Genomic DNA, 16406 nt, shown 5'->3' on the forward strand with positions numbered 1-16406 from the left:
TAAAAATTATTATCATTTGCGTGGAAAAGTTTGTCAAGGCTTGTAAAGGGAGTTGAAAAATAATTGCAAGAAAAAAGAAAAAAAAAAAAAAAGACTCATCATTTTAAAAGGGGTTGTAACAGTGATTATTGCGTGGAAAAGTTTGTCAGGGCTTTCGAAAACAATTCATGGGTTGGTAAAGCTTCTTTGATTGCAGTATATAATTATAAGCTTCGTTTTCGTTCTTTGATAATTTCGTCACAGTTTGTTTTTCGATTTAAAGAATCAAAGTATTTTTTTATTTTATGTAAACGCATACAGGGGAGCCAGAGGCAAAGTGGACCACTTCGCGAAAGTTTATAAAATTATATTTCACACTTCAGCGTACAAAGTGTGAACGCACGAGACTGAAATTTGTTGGCAAGATATCCATTATCATAATCTCGCAACTGCTATAACGGATTTTCAATTTGACCTGTTTCGATTTGTGAAATGAAATTGATTTCTTCCACGTAACCTTCGAATCCTAGCTTAACTTACGGATGAAAGCTTATCAAAGCTTTAGGGAAAGAAGAAAAAAAAAGTGAAACATGAATTCAACATTTTTTGCTAATTAACAAGTGTTAATACTTGTGGTCCAGTAAATATCAGTGATGGGAAACTGTTTTATAGATCAGAAATTAATAACACATCGTATGTTTCAAACTCTATGAGGCATATTCCCTTGGGGGTCTATAAATCGATACATATACAAGTTATTTGTACTTTACTTTCTCTTAATATTTTCATTTTCATTCTCAAAGCGTACAAAATCCCAAAAATTGTATATCGCACTTGAATGTAAGACGAAAATTTCAACCGATACGTGTTACGTATTGAGCTACCGTCTAACGTATACGATATTCTAAAAAGCAAGTGATACAACTCCGAAGATACTCGGAGGAGTTACAGTAAAGTCTGTACGTATTATTACAATAAGAGAAAAAATGGACAAGGTACATATATCTCCATCATGTCGGGTTGAAAACGTGGAGAAAAGAGTTGTAAAAAAAAAAAACACCAAAAAATTCACACCGCGGTATAAGTAATTAAACTTCAACAGGTTTTCACCCAACCCGCGATGTTTGGGAAGAGACGGAGGTTAAAAAAGCGTTAGATATAAGAGTACAACGGGTAGAGTATACGTTGTACGCGTCAAGTGTAAATATGAAATGAAAACAAAATTTTATACGCGGGTATATTAGGGTGGTCCTCATTTAGAATGTTGACGAATTTATTCCGGATCACCCCACCAAATCAACTATAAATAATTGAAAAACAATTCACAATTTTTTTCAGATTTTTATACCAACTGTAACCCGTGACTGTGAGAGGAAGGATTTCCCAATTTAAAAAACACGTGTTTCGGACACGTTCTTAGTATATATTTTACTGTAAGAGTGATAATGTTCGAAAAAATTCATGAATGTGAGGTTCTAATCAGCATTAGTGCTACTATATGAGAAAAAATTCACATCATCATACCAGGTAATATAGACAATTGCATTTCTTGTAAATAAAAAGAAAAAGTCAAATTTCTAGGGTGTGCAATTCGTCGAGATTGGTTGGTACGATGATGTGAATTTTTTCTCAGACAGTAGTACTAATACTCGCTAAATCTTCGCAATTACAGATTGATTCGAACATCGTCACTCTCGCGATAAATTATATGCTGAGAATGTATCTGAAACGGGTGTATTTTAAATGGTGATATCCGTCCATTTACAGGCACGGGTTAGAATTGATATAAAAATCTGAAAGAATTAGGAAATTGTTTTTGAATTATTTATAGTTGATTTGGGGGGTGGTGGGAAAAAAAATCATCAACACCCCAAGTAAGGATCACCCTAGGATATATTATACATATATTAGGTGCGCAGGTGTGTGCAGCACCGTGCATTTCTATCTCGAAAATGGTGCGCGAATAACGTGCGTGTAGACATTTTCACCTCGTCCTATTGTTTCGCCACATCCCCGCAATTACCGGCGTGTAACGCTCTTCTTCCCTCATCGGACTCGATTCACCGAGTAAATACAGAGATTTTCCTCCGAGTCGTTACCCGCCAAACTCGACTCGACTCAACTCTCCATCTGCAGAAACTCACGTTCGCACGAGGCACACGGACCTGTTAAATAGGTCAGTGTCTGAATCAGTGGCCTGCGACGTGGTTGTTTGCTTAGGAAATGTAGAAACTTACTCTGGAAATTCTCAAATAAATTATAACAGTGGCAAAAGCCGAGTAGCCTAATTGCGTACTCTATTAAATAACGGTCGGAATATTTTTTCGATCAGTATATTGCTCGTGTACAGGATAAAGAAAATAAATAATAAAGTAAAAGGAATCCTCGACTCTTGATACGGTAATTAAACGACTGTGAAAATAGTTGAAATGAAGAAGGAAAAAATTACAGAATTGCTTTACATTTATATCGAGATTTTATTTCACGGTACGAATTTATTTTCTTTCTTTTCTCAACTATTGGTTGGTGGAAATAAATTTCTAATTTTGCCAATGCTCGATTCATTTTTGACATTTGAGCTCATTTTCATGGTTTACATTACAAGTAACTTTTCAAGAAATTCAGATCGAAAAAACCGTAGTGTATAATTGTTTTCTCTACTTAGCTCGTAGCTGATTAACTACTGCAATCTTAGTGAAGATTAATAATGTTAACTGACTCCAACGATAATGCGAAGAAACGAGAATCCGAAACGAAGAAAAAAATATATATATATATATATATATATATATATATATATATATTTACACACCTGGCTATTATTATACAATCTCCTCAGAGTAATATTAATGTAAAAAAGAAAAAAAAAAACACGCGTACTCTTCGTATCATCCACATTTTTTCTTGTCAGAATGTTTGACGTTATAAGTAAAAAGTTTTCACGAGATAATAAAATAACAGTTGGATTAGCGTATGGAACTAACAATAAAAAGAAGAGAAAAAGAACCTTTAATTGTTTAGCTCTCTTTTTTTTCATTTTCTTTTCTTTTCTTTTTTCTTTTCACTACTTTTGACCCGCCGAAAATTACACGTTGAAGAAATTCTGCAGGCGAATGCAGCAACGGCGGCACGTCGGTGCATTGTTCGAATCTTTCGAACGTGATATAAATCGCGGTTCGGAGAACAAAGGTTCAAGCATGGTGTGTAGAGTACTTGCAGGTACGTGCTTTTGCTCAGGCACCTAGAACCACTTACCAGTCAGACTAACAATATCTTGGTATTACTTTATAATAGGAATAATCCATCGTGAGTCGAGGGTAAAGAGAACGTAAACAATAAGCGAACGAGCTGTATAAAAGCCACAGAGAGAGAGAGAGAGAGAGTTTCGTTGCTCTTTGAAATTCTATAAAAATTCGACAGTAATGATCAACCTCGGTTTAACCTACAAGTTTTCAAAGTTTAACTTTTAGCCGCTAGGGTCAAGTTGCTTGGAGTCATATGAACCAGGCTGGTTGTTGCAGTCGTGAAAGTTGAGTGCAGGTACAAGATACTAGGTACATATGAAGAGGGAAGAACACGAAACGAGGTAATGTAGACGTTGCTACGGAGCCTGCGTAAGAGGAGGATGAATACGACGCTCTTATCCCTTCGCAGCGGGTAACTCGGTTCTCATTTAACTTTTCGCGAGTTAACGAGCAATTTGAAGGTAATAAAAAAAGTTACCCCCACCCCCGGTACGAGGTTCTAATGCAAAGCTAAGAGCAAAAGGTGAAACCTGAAAGCAAAAATGTGTTGCGAGCAATCTAAGTTGGTGCGCCCGTTCACCTAAGTAATAAACTATATCCCTACCATTAGTATCTACTTTGTACCCTAAAAGTTATATCGAACCTTTCGCGCCCCTCCTCCGCCCCCGTGTCCCGGTAAGGCCGAACGAGGCGCCGGGGAATATCCGCAAATTCGGGATTTTGGGTTTCGGGATTCAGCCAACTGCGGCAGGGAGGAAAGGGGGATGGAAAGGAAACGGGAACGAGCCGCCCAACGCCAACGGAAATCGGGTATAGGGGGAATCCTCGTCGCTCGGTTATACGTATACATATACATTTGCGTATATATATATATGTATAATACATAAGCATATAATACGTACATATATATATTTATACATATATAGGGGGCACCATCAAACCCAGCGCCCTTATACCCATGCTTTAATCCAAACTCTGGTAAGATTAACGCGTACTCCGGAAGCCAAGATACCGACGACGCTGGTTGGCTGGATTTAAGCTTTGCTTTGTTACCTGTGGCTTCCTAATTGTCACGTTATCCTTCAGCCGTCACTACCTTATCCTACTTATCCTCTTACGATCAATTCGCAATCCGTACCACGACACCGTTTCCTCCCCCCCCCCATTCATTGTCCTTATCCCCGCGTTCAACGGGACAGGAAACAGGCCCGCCTTGACGAAATGGCAATAATGATCCGACTCCATTAATTCGCCACAAACACTTCGTCTCTTCTGACAACGAGTCCCGACACCCTCAAAGATACCGATAGTTCTCGACTCGGGGGTGTTTTTACACCCGAGAGTCTCAACTTTCTCAACACTCACCGGTCAGCGCCGTTTCTTAATATACCGCTGAATGCGGATATCGCCGCAAACGTGAGAATCGATTGAAATAATTTGCCGCAACTCGAAGAACACAGATTGACGCGCAAGAGGAAAAGGAAGCGCAATTTTTATTCAGTCATTTGAAACGAACGTACAATATTCGTCGTGTTGTTTTTATTCGGGTTTAGAAAATCTCCCTTGAAAACTTGAAAATTAAGAACATCGGTTATACCTGTGTAAAAGAAAAAAAAAAATGAAAAGAAAAGAAAAGATACTACGTTATCCATCGAGCGATATCGGAAGGAAAATGTTTCTTTTATCTTCTCTCGAACGTATTGCTCGGAGACTTTCGCTGCGTTTCTGGAGAAGAATGGAATTCGGCGCGGCGAGCGATTGCTTGAATAATTTAGTTGTTAATTAGCACGGGTAAGCCGAGGCGGTCGGCAAAACTGATTAGACAAAACGATACAAGGCTCTCCGTTTTCACAGTCAAACCGCTGCGACACGACGAAGGGACGCAGAGAGAGAGAGAGAGATAGAGAGCTCGCCCTAAGGCGAATAGAAATTTCTCGACACGTTCCTCGGGGACACCCGGTCAATTCACTCCGTCCTCGGCGATAATCTGTTTCGTACCCTGCACCGGATAAGCAATCCTGTTACGCAGAGCCCTGGCTAATTCGCCGAGCGATAATTTAAGAGCTGATCCTTTTCATCCCTGCAATCCACTCGAGCTTCAAACCTCACGATCGGCTGTTCAATTTTGGTTACCCTGGTTTACGATGTATGTACGTATAATTGGTGATTTTTTTGATCCATGGATTTTTCTCATCGACGGACTAGGTTTTTCCGAGCTGAATTAGATGAGCTGAACAGGGTGCGGAGGTTAACCGCATCCTGCGGATATACCAACCCTCGGAGCAATCATTTTGCTCTTCGACAAATGAAATTACTGCACCCCGTGTGGAAGGGCACGTTTCCCATTTCCTCCGCAATGTAGCTCTGTATATATACCTGTATATAGGTACACACTGTGCAGATAGATGGACGGATAGATAGAGTAGACGGATGAAATCTGATTTGTGACGAAGAAGATTCATAAATATTGGGTGCATACAACCGACCGGCCTCCGATTTATGGACGCCGGTCGTATTCATATTTTTATACACACGTCATATCTCGTATGCGATATTGTGTGTTATACGACGCGGGGGAAACCTTTTGGAAATGAATACCGTTCCATGTGATATATCATATATATTGTATACAATTCACGTATATATATATATATATATAATTCTCGACGTATTCTCAACCCCGCAGTATAGTCAATTTTTATTCTTAGTGAATTAATGAAATCCTGTGATAAGTATGCCGCTGAATGAAGTGGCAGAGATTTAAAGAAAAATGTATAAACGATAAGTCGATAATGTGAATTCGATTTTCAGATTTTTGACTTGTCAAAATATAGGAAACTTGGATTTGAAGAAAAATAAAGAGAATATATATGACTAAAACTTGAAACGAGGAGAAATCTGTGCAACGAGGAAAAAAGGTGAGGGAGCTTTTTTCGAAATTCGACCCCTAGGCGAATCTTTCAGAGTGAATTCGGAGATCCAAGGCGTTGACGAAGGTGGTGGGTGTACATCGAAGGGATTTACTTTATACGGAGAGAGGCGGGCTGCTCGTACAAGAAACCGGAACCCGAAGTAAGGTTACACCGTGCTCGTTTTTTTTTCTTTCTCTTTTTCATTCCCTGGGACATTCCGTGCGATGGATAAATTTCAAGCCGAGTTGAATTTCAGCCTTACAAAGTACACGGAAAATTTCAACAACACAGAAATACGCGTTTACGCGGTAGAGATTGAAATAAATTTTTAAACGCCTTTGCTATGTATAAATAACGCGGTATGGTAATAATTAGTTATAAGCTGTAAACGACGCGGGGAATATTAGCGGTGGATTTTCATTATCGCGCCTTAAATTATGCGGGGATGGGATTAAATTCAAAACGGAAGTTAATCAGCTGAGACAAAAGAAGGTACGAGGGGACCGACGCGACGATGAAGGGAAAACTGTCCGCGGGAAGCTTCGCAGACGAGAGATAATCGGGTGAGAAGGAAACAAACGAAAAGAAAGGAAAAACAACTATCGGGAAAAGTAGAAGCGAACGTCACAATCGATAATGAAACATCGGTAAAAGGGTGGAAAAAAGAAAAAAAATTGTCACGGAATAACCGTATTTTCACAACCACGTTTATATGTATAAATAGATAAATATAACTGACAAAATTATTGTGCAAAAGGAGAGAGAGAAAAAAGTAAATCGATGGTATGAAACATTATTTCACACCCTGTTAACATCCTGTAAGATTGAAAATTTTCGTTCAACAGCGATTTTTGGAGGGCTGAAATTAAAATTTTTTTCCATAACTCAATTTCGTTGTACAAATTTACCGGTCTTCCGAAGTAACCGGGGAACATAAATTTCCCTGCAGGCTGAAGATTTTCACTCTCGCGTCACATCAGCGAAAATTATCTCCCTATATTTTTATATACATTTTTCCTCGATAATTTTTTTTCTTTTTATTTTCATTCAAATTCATTTCAGACTCATTCTAATATCTCTCTATAACCACGTTGTCTAGTCGTGATCTCATTTATATCAAACGAAATGCAATTATTCATTCTGTTCGTATCAAATTATATCAGGGGCTTGAGAACCAAAAGGTCGTATCCTATCGTTAGTATTATTATTATTATTTTATTATTTTTTTTTTTCTTCTCGAATATCCGAGATAAATCTGTGTTCCCTGCATTTGCGTTCCGTACGCCCTTGACGGCAGTAAAATCAACGAATACTGAAAACCATGTAATTTCTATCCGGTAAAAATGCTGTAACGGATTTATATTTCGCGCGAAATATTTTGGCTTTCTTAAACTCTGACCGTCCGACACTTCGACACTTTTTACGCGTCGATTTTTCAGATTTCGAAATCATACGAAGAAAGATTTTACCGCGTCGTTTACAATATTCGCACAATGCGACTCTTCCATTATCCATAACTTTTCCCCATTTCTTCCCTTACCCTTTTTGCTTTTCGTTGGTTAACACGGGATTCGGGGCTTGCGGTGGGTCAGACACGATGCTTAAGGCGCGCTAAATTATCCACTGCACGGCCTCAAAGCTCGCCTAGAAGCTCTTAGCTTAATGCGGCCTCGCAGTTACCGCGATATTCTCTCTAGTCCTGACCGTGTGACTTTACCTTAGAAGGAGAAGAGGCGAAATTTACCCCGGAGAAAGAATACGGGCCATCCCCTAATAGGCATAAGGAGTTAGCGGTAAGAAAGCGCATTCGGAGCATTGACCGTCTCGTCGTAAAAAGCTTCCGGAAGTTATGTGCTCGGCTCGAATCTCTGGCGGGTATTGGAGAGGGAGAGGGACGTAGGGGGTGAGGGAGGGAGGGAGGGAGGGAGGGGGAGGTTAATAAGGTTAAAATAACGTCTCGGTAATTCGCGGGATCGCCCTTTTCTCATTCTTTCCACCTTCTTTCGGCCAGCGTCCCAGGGGGATTCGGGGGTTTCCTCGCCGCTGGAGGAAAGCCGTTCCCCGGGTGCAGAAGCGAGACGAAATTAACCTCGAGTCATTAACCAGACAATCCCGGGTCATAAACCAGCCTCTATTTAACGTTCATAGTTATTTACTTTAATCGCACTAAAATTAACCCTTGCCTCAGCTCTCAGCTCTCCGCTCTTCTAAGACTGTCCATTAATAACACTAAATCCGTCTGTTCCCTCTCTCTCCACCCTCCCTCATCTTTTTAGACCTCGGTGAATTAAAATTAGTATCAATTTTAGCCGACAGATCGGGGTAAATTTTATCTCGACTTACGATCACGTACCGATTTATGATAAATAAATTACGGACGCGTGATATGGTTTCAAAAAAAAAAAAAAAAGAAAAACATCGCGACATCGGAGTGATCATAATTTATTATACGTAATTACTAAACGATTATAGTAGATATCGGATATCGTTACAGTAATTTTGAAATATTGTTGACTGGATGAAAATTTTCTGCTTATAAACTCTGGTTTGTAAACTCGAATATATTTTTTCCAGACGAACAAGACGTCAACATGACTTTCAGATATTGATTCACAAGCATTAAACAATAAAATATGACAAGACTATATTTTCCTAACAAAATTTAGAAACTTTATTTTCATTTTATACCCACAACCGTATTATACGGTTAAGGTGAAAAATAGAAAAAAGCTTCAACGTCCGAATCTGTACAGCAGCCTGAACGACCAGAAATTTTTCTTATCGTTGTAGTCCACCATAACCATCACAAAAAATTCTCCGATTTTCTATTCGCCTACAGCAGGGCTCGTAGCAATCGAATAGTTTTAAAAAAATTGACTCTAGCTTTGGCGATTAGAATTAATTATTGCGCGGTAATTAAAACAAAAAGTGCTACCACAGTGTTGTTAATTTCTTCAGAAATAGCACTATTTTCGATTATTTCACTGCATACACGGGTTTTCCTTCTTTTTCCACGTTACAAAAGTGTATCGCTCTACACGCTATTTAATAAATGAATTTACAATTGAACAAATAACTCTGATTAACGAACTTATTGTCCTTTCGTGTGAAACATTTCAATACAGAAACAATGAACAATGTGATCACAGTTGACTTTCTGAAATGAAACTGAAGAAGATTTTGGCACTGAAAGTACAATAATACTTGACAAACAAAATCTTGTCCAGTGAATATCGCGTGGTAGAAAGAAATCAAAAAAAAAATAAAACGGAAAAACATCGTGCGACTAAATTTCTTACGCACGAAGCTCAATCGTAACCGTAACAATGACTCAAGGCAGCATTTCTTAAGAAAGTGACAGAAAATGACTGTGTTAAAAACGATTACAATTTAAAGAAAATTAACAAAAAGACTATTAGTGAGAAAAATTGACTCGATACCAGTCCCGCCACAGTGAAAAGTGGGATGATAAAAAAGAGAAAAAAAAAAAAAAAAATTTAATAAAATCAATATTGATTTACAAACTACGTAGTGGGAAAAAGGCGGTAAAAGCTTGTCTGCAAATGTACAATAGCTAATGATGAAAGACGACGATGGAAAATTGGCGAAATTTTCGGGGTGAAAAGGGAGGGGATGGAGGGGGGCCGAAGTATCGTCGTTCCGTAGGTATAGAACAATGGCTATTGTAGGTTACGCAGGGGTGCGTCAAGACCGTCGAACAATCGAAGCCCGTCGACCCTTAGTCACGGTCAGAGTTATGCTACATCTACATATCAATATACGTATAGAATATAGATATACCACCGGGGGACAGATCCAACGGGATAACAAATTCTTCTCGTACCAATAAAGCCAATAGGCATGCTATCAAACCCCCACACCCGCTGTATCACAGGGGATTCCGATGGAAGAAAGAGACGGAGAGGCAGAGAGAGAGAGAGAGAGAGAGAACGAGAGAAAGCAAAACAACTATTTTCACTCCGTTCTCCGCAGTAATAATAATGATAATGATGATGATGATAATAATAATAATAATAATAATGGCAATAATAACTGCAATCGTAATAAATGACAACAATAATGATAGCACGCGGGTAAAACGGGTGCGTCTAAAAAGCATTCTTCTCATCTCATCGTAATTTCGCGTTAAGGTATGGTAGCTGCGCATATTATATATATATATATAGAAAATATACACAGGGTGTCCCAATTCAAAAGACGCAATGCCTTTTCAGCCGACCAAACGGTTCAATTGGAAAATGTGTCCAGGAAAATTTGTTTGGTAATCATAGGGGGACACGTGAAGAATATTTTTCACGCGATCCAGCATCGTAATCGGTGATGCTGTGGAGGATGGACCAGTTTAGAAAAAAAAAAATAAAATAAAAATGGAATCGCACATTTTTTTTCAACTCAATTACTTATTCTTTACACGAAAATGTACAACTTTTGAACCGTACAACTTTTGTAGGAAACATTTTCAAATTGAACCATTAGGTCGGCTGAAAACGTAATGGGGTTCTTTTGAATTGGGATACCCTGTACGTGTGTATGTGGCTGCCGGCTTTTGCATTCCGCTGAATTATACTCAAGTATGCGAAATTTACCCTTTCAACGTGACGCGCGAGCGTCTCGCGAAACCGCGTAAAAGCGACGTTAATTAGTACTCTGCAATAATAATTGTACGCGTTGTGCTTTCTGTGTGTATATATGTATATATATATATGTGTGTACATGTATAATATACGTGTTTTATGAAGGAAACGTTATTCGAGAGAGTGCGGGGTTGTTGCGGTGTGTTTCGGAAGTTCATCACGCTCTTAACGTCGCAGGTTATTTGGCAAGTTATTTCTACCGTGAAATTTTAAGGGACGAAAGTAGAAGCTTTCGCGTTAAATTCTATCATCCGTATGATAGGTAATTATAATAATATGATAAGTAATTCGTTTAAAATTTAAATTCAACCAACAATCAAGTCGATCGTTCGATATCGAATTTAAAGTCAAAAAAGAAAACTGATCAAGCAAACAAAAGTTTGCCGTTCTTACTATGAAAAATATAAAAATTTATATAACGGACACGGGGCGAGAGAAAAGTTATAGTATTGTACCGATTGTTTCGAAAACTATTATTAAATAACGTGAGCATGTTTTACGCGTTTTTCCAACCGTTTTTTCCGTGCCCAAAGTACCCGTTTCTACTACGGTCGAGTGAGTCGACGAATGCGCATGCGCGGAATACGGAAAGGACCTAAAAAAGGTATTTTCGCAGCTCCTTGTTCTTGTTATATAAATAATCCTGTGAAATAAAGAGACAACGGTTTTTTCGGCTCGCGTATTTGCGATAATCGTCGCGAAAATAGTCAAGGACCGAGCGGTAACCGGAGCTGAAAATTTCTCTCAGTGCACATCGATACATGCGCAACGAATAAATTGGAATCTCCTTACAGCCGTTCGCAATAATGCGTCGTTGATCCATACAAAACTGATCCGCCTAACAAACCGTCGTCCCGATAAACTGATACCTAGTGCGGCAATACATCGAGGGGGTTGAGGAAAAGGGGGAGGGTCGTTAGCGTATCCCGAATCCGCGAGGGATGATCGTCGAAAGAGCCGGATCGAGAGGCTGGTCACGTTGGCCTGATCTGCTCCCTCCTCGTTCTCACGCGATCCGCGACAAGGACATTTGCCTCGGCTAACACTCGGCGACGGAAGGACGAAAAGGACCAAGGCTGCAGGATCTTCCTAATACCTATACTTTGTCCACCGTGTTATATCGCGTAGGTACGGCTTTACACCGCGAACGCGGTTCTACAGCGAAAAAGAAATAACCGACGGAAAAGAAAATCAACCCCCCGCATGATGGAAGCTTCCGGGATTTTCGTCTCTGTCGCTGTTTTATGCCTCGTATCGTATCCTCGTATTAAACTGTCATCGTTCTCAGCCTCCGGCTTCTACGGGAATTAAAATGTCCAAGGATTTAAGGCTCGCTGTTTTAATAACCGAGCGGCCAAAGCTAGCCGTTATTTTTATTTTTTCTTACGATAGAAATATATATTATAAGTGATATTTTAGTATCAAACGCCCTAGTTTTATACGTACGAGGATAATTTGTGAAAGAAAATTTGTTTACTCTCGGGTTTATATCCCGCGAAATTTTGCGATACTCGTTGTCTGTACGGAGACGGTTTTAAATTACGTTTTTACATGTTTGTATGTTTTCTGAACCACCTTGTACCATCTTAAAATCAGTTTGATATTACGTATATTTCCTATCAATAATAAAAAATCATATATACATGTATGTATATATCACGTATAAGATGACGCGGAAAGGAGTTAAAATGGCCGCGATTAATTCGGACGAGTTGGGAAGAAAATCTCGACAATCTTCTCGGAAAGCAAATTTAGCCGTTACAACTATGACACGTTTTCGCCTTTCCATATATCGCGAGGTGTACATATATATATATATTTATATATATTTATACATATTTATATATTTATATATATTTATACATATTTATATATTTATATATACACAAGCGGCGGTTTCTCGGGCTTTTAGAGGGCCGTCGAGTTTCCCGAAAGTAATTTAGTGCCGGTGACAGAAGCTAAAATCTTGTGTGTTAGAGCGCAACGACTGCTCGGGACAACGAGAAGAACCGGGAAAAGGACGAGGAGAAGAAGCTGCGAGGATTTCAGCTCAAGGATATAGTTACATACATATACCGACTGACGATGAGCGAGCGTGGAATGTAAGACGCGAAGAAGAACTTGTATTTCTCGTGGTTAAGAGGACTACGTGACATTCAAGAACAAACTCTCATCATCCCTACAAGATTCTCGGAGTGACTGACTGACTGACTGACTTGCTGATCACGGGGCGAAAAACTTATTAAAACTTCTTTTCCGCCTCAAAGCTGCGCGTGTCTTTCGCTCTCACTTGCAAACATCGACTCGACACCTATTTGCTACCATTTCTTTTCCTTTTTTTCATCTAAATTTGCACACATCGTTAGCTTTTGACATGGTTAAGTAAACGGTGCGGTAGTTTCTATATAAACTGAGAAAAATTTCATTTCTTACAGTAACTGGAAAAATTCAGTAAATCAGGTATCGTTAAAAAAAATGTTTGAATATTGGTGGAATTAGGAAAAACGAGGCACGCCTAACCATTTTGCGCTATCGACGATCCTTTTTTGGTAATTGCAACGCAAAATCAGTTTGTCAGGTTTACTCTACTTTTTCAGTCAAATGAGGCTTTATCGTCAATTTATCGTTGCACAAGCATTAAATTTTCGCAACAATCGCAAGAAAATCTAGCAACAGTGATCGTAATGAGAAAGAATAGTAACGGATACTAGAAAACTAATTTTCATTTTCTACCTAGAACTATATTTTTCGATTGTGGTAAAAAATGAAAATAGTTAAGGACTGAGCGGTAACCGGAACTCTTACTACAACAATTATCGATGCAAGATTCAAGCTGTTTGGAATTCGGTTAATTTACCTAGGCTTGCATATATTAACGAGGAACTTCACCAGTACTACACAACGTCGAACTTGCTGTATGAGAAACTTCTCGGTTCATCAATCACCATTAGCAACAGCTTATAGTTATGCACGAACAATATTGTCACGGTAGAATATAACGATGAAGAAAAATAAGTCAAAAATCATAATGGAGACGAATTATCGTCTAGCTCCTGTATTACAATTCTTATATTAAAGATACTTTTTTTTTTTTTTTGGTTGCTATCAAAAATTCAAGAAAAACTAATAAATTGAAACGGTAATAATATAATCTCACCGATTCAACGAATATAAAGCTTCACAATTATAATCGACGCGGACAATTCTGGCAAATCTGTACCTGTGTGTGTGTGTGTGTGTGTGTGTGTGTGTGTGTGTGTGTGTGTGTGTGTGTGTGTGTGTGTGTGTGCGTGTGTGTATGTATGTATATATGTATATATACAGAATACGATACACAATGTATTATCTATACAGGTATACAATAATGAGAGAGGCGTCTGATTTATTGTTTCTGCGAAGTTAACTTTCCGGATAACTTTTGCACCCGTAGGAATACAGAGACGAGTGGGTAAGAGGCGGAAGTTGGGCCGACGGGGGTGAAAGAGGGAAGAGAGGGCAGTTTGTCGTTTGCCCGAGAGAGGCAACGCGCAGTTTCTCGAGCATTGCGCCTCGTCCCGCTAAATACACAGATTCAATTTAGGATTTCCCAAATTGGATCGAGGACTTGGCGCAGTACACAGCCGCACATCGAGGTGGAATTCCGGAAGCTGTTTCCGTCGACGCAGGCGTCCCGACGCCTCGATCCTTCCGGCAGCTCACAATTATCAGATCGCCGCATCGATCTTCGCCGTAGATCCATTAATTGCCATCCCTTATACAGTTTTTCTCGTTTCTTAGCTACTCCTTTTATTTTACTCGTGATTCTTTCTCCTTCCTTCTTTTCCCGTCCTTGTCGGTAACTTGCTAACTCGGTTTATATTCTATCCTACATATGTACATGTATATGTTTACGTATACGTATATATACATATATATATACATGTAAGGGAAAACCATTAATTCCCTCGGCTTTATCGCAATAAATCTTTGCACCCAGTGTTCACGTCGGTATATGAATTGTATAAACGCAGTTTGTGTGACTCTATGTATTAGGTAAATCGTTACGTATCCGATACGAGATTTTTCTTCAACGTTTCTTGCAGATGTGACGATGCGTACTTTTATTTTCTTCATATTTTTACATATTTCTTGTACTCAAATTTTCCATATCAATTTTCTTAACCTCCCTAACGCTTACAGGGTAATCTTTTATCCCGTAATATAAAATGTAATATATCCGAAACACGATCGACGATATATGACGAACGAATAAAACATGGTAGAAATCGGCCAAAAAATGTCTGAATAACGCCGCTGTACTTTGTGCTCTCCGTGTGGATATTTTGAATATAGGTAAAACGGAGAGGAAAAATAAATATAAAGGATAAATATACGAAACGTCTTCGCGTCTTTTCTCAACGACAACTCGAACGACGCACTTCTTACGTTTGCAGAAAGAAAATCGGTGGTACGTGTATTTTATACGTCTCGTATATTATACGTGCTGTGCGTGTGTGTGCGTAAAGAGAAGGCTGATTGTGAAAAGAAGCGATAAATTTATCGTCGAGGCGAAATGAGAAGAGAAAAAAAAAAAAGGGGGGGAGGGGGGGGATGCAGGGGAATTAATCATTGGTAGGGTAAATACGTCGTGATCTTGATACATACCATGGAGAATATGATACGATGATGTCCCTTCAGGGTTGACATACGTCAATCCGATCATACGGTCGACGAAATGCGAGGGTGAATTTTCCCGACTCGTTTAAAATTGCAAAATTGCAATATCATAAATTTCCATTTTATCGCGTGTTCCGAACAAAATTACGGGCGAGTTCGCTGGATCAATTATATTGAAAATTATCGCAATATTGCTGCAGTGATATGCAATCTGCGTTCGGATAATTAATCGAGATTCTATATTACACAATTTCCGAGGGGCCGCATATTTTTCTATGGTTTTTTGTAGTAGGTTTGACAAATTCGGCGTAAAAAAAATCTTACGGCAAATGAAAATTCTTGAAAATATTGTTACCGAAGTAACAAATAAGCGAGATGGAAAAAACAACGCAAGCACGTTATTGCTTGAAATTTCGCAAAACTTCAATGTTGACATAAAATTGACAATGAAACATATTTGATAAATTTACGAGTAATCCAAAAAAAAAATATCGCAATCCCTCGAGTATTCGAATATTACATTTCTTACAAGAAAGCGCGTGTCCTTATTGCCCCAAAAAATTTCGGAAAAAATGAAATAATTAAAATACAGACATCAATCTCCAGTGTTATAAGGAAATTTTCTATTTGTTTCATTTTTTCGTGCAGAATGTTCGTTTTTGTTCTCGTGCTTTTCTATTTTTTTTTTTTTTTTTTTTTTGTAAATTATTGCTTTTCGTAACTTCAACTATGTTACTGCAGAAATTAGGAACACGATCTACGAGATAAACGACGATAATTTTTAATATCTGCAGCAGCTTGGACGAGAATCACGGTGCGCGTAAAAGATTTAATACGGTCGACCGCCGACAACGGTTAAAATAAGTAAATCCTTATCTCGTTGAATCCTCCATGATGCAGGTAATTTTCACAGATGACAAAGTATCCGTTTCTCCAAGAGGTTATAAATTATTCACCGT

General features: G+C 38.7%; 1 protein-coding gene across 10 annotated transcripts in view; it reads right to left on the bottom strand.

Moving 5' to 3' along the window:
* The window catches only part of LOC124174945 (venom dipeptidyl peptidase 4), a 207678-nt gene that overhangs the window by 53075 nt on the left and 138197 nt on the right, over positions 1-16406 (bottom strand). The gene's annotated exons all lie outside the window — the stretch shown is intronic.

The sequence above is a fragment of the Neodiprion fabricii genome, chromosome 2, assembly GCF_021155785.1.
Source record: "Neodiprion fabricii isolate iyNeoFabr1 chromosome 2, iyNeoFabr1.1, whole genome shotgun sequence".
NCBI lineage: Eukaryota > Metazoa > Arthropoda > Insecta > Hymenoptera > Diprionidae > Neodiprion > Neodiprion fabricii.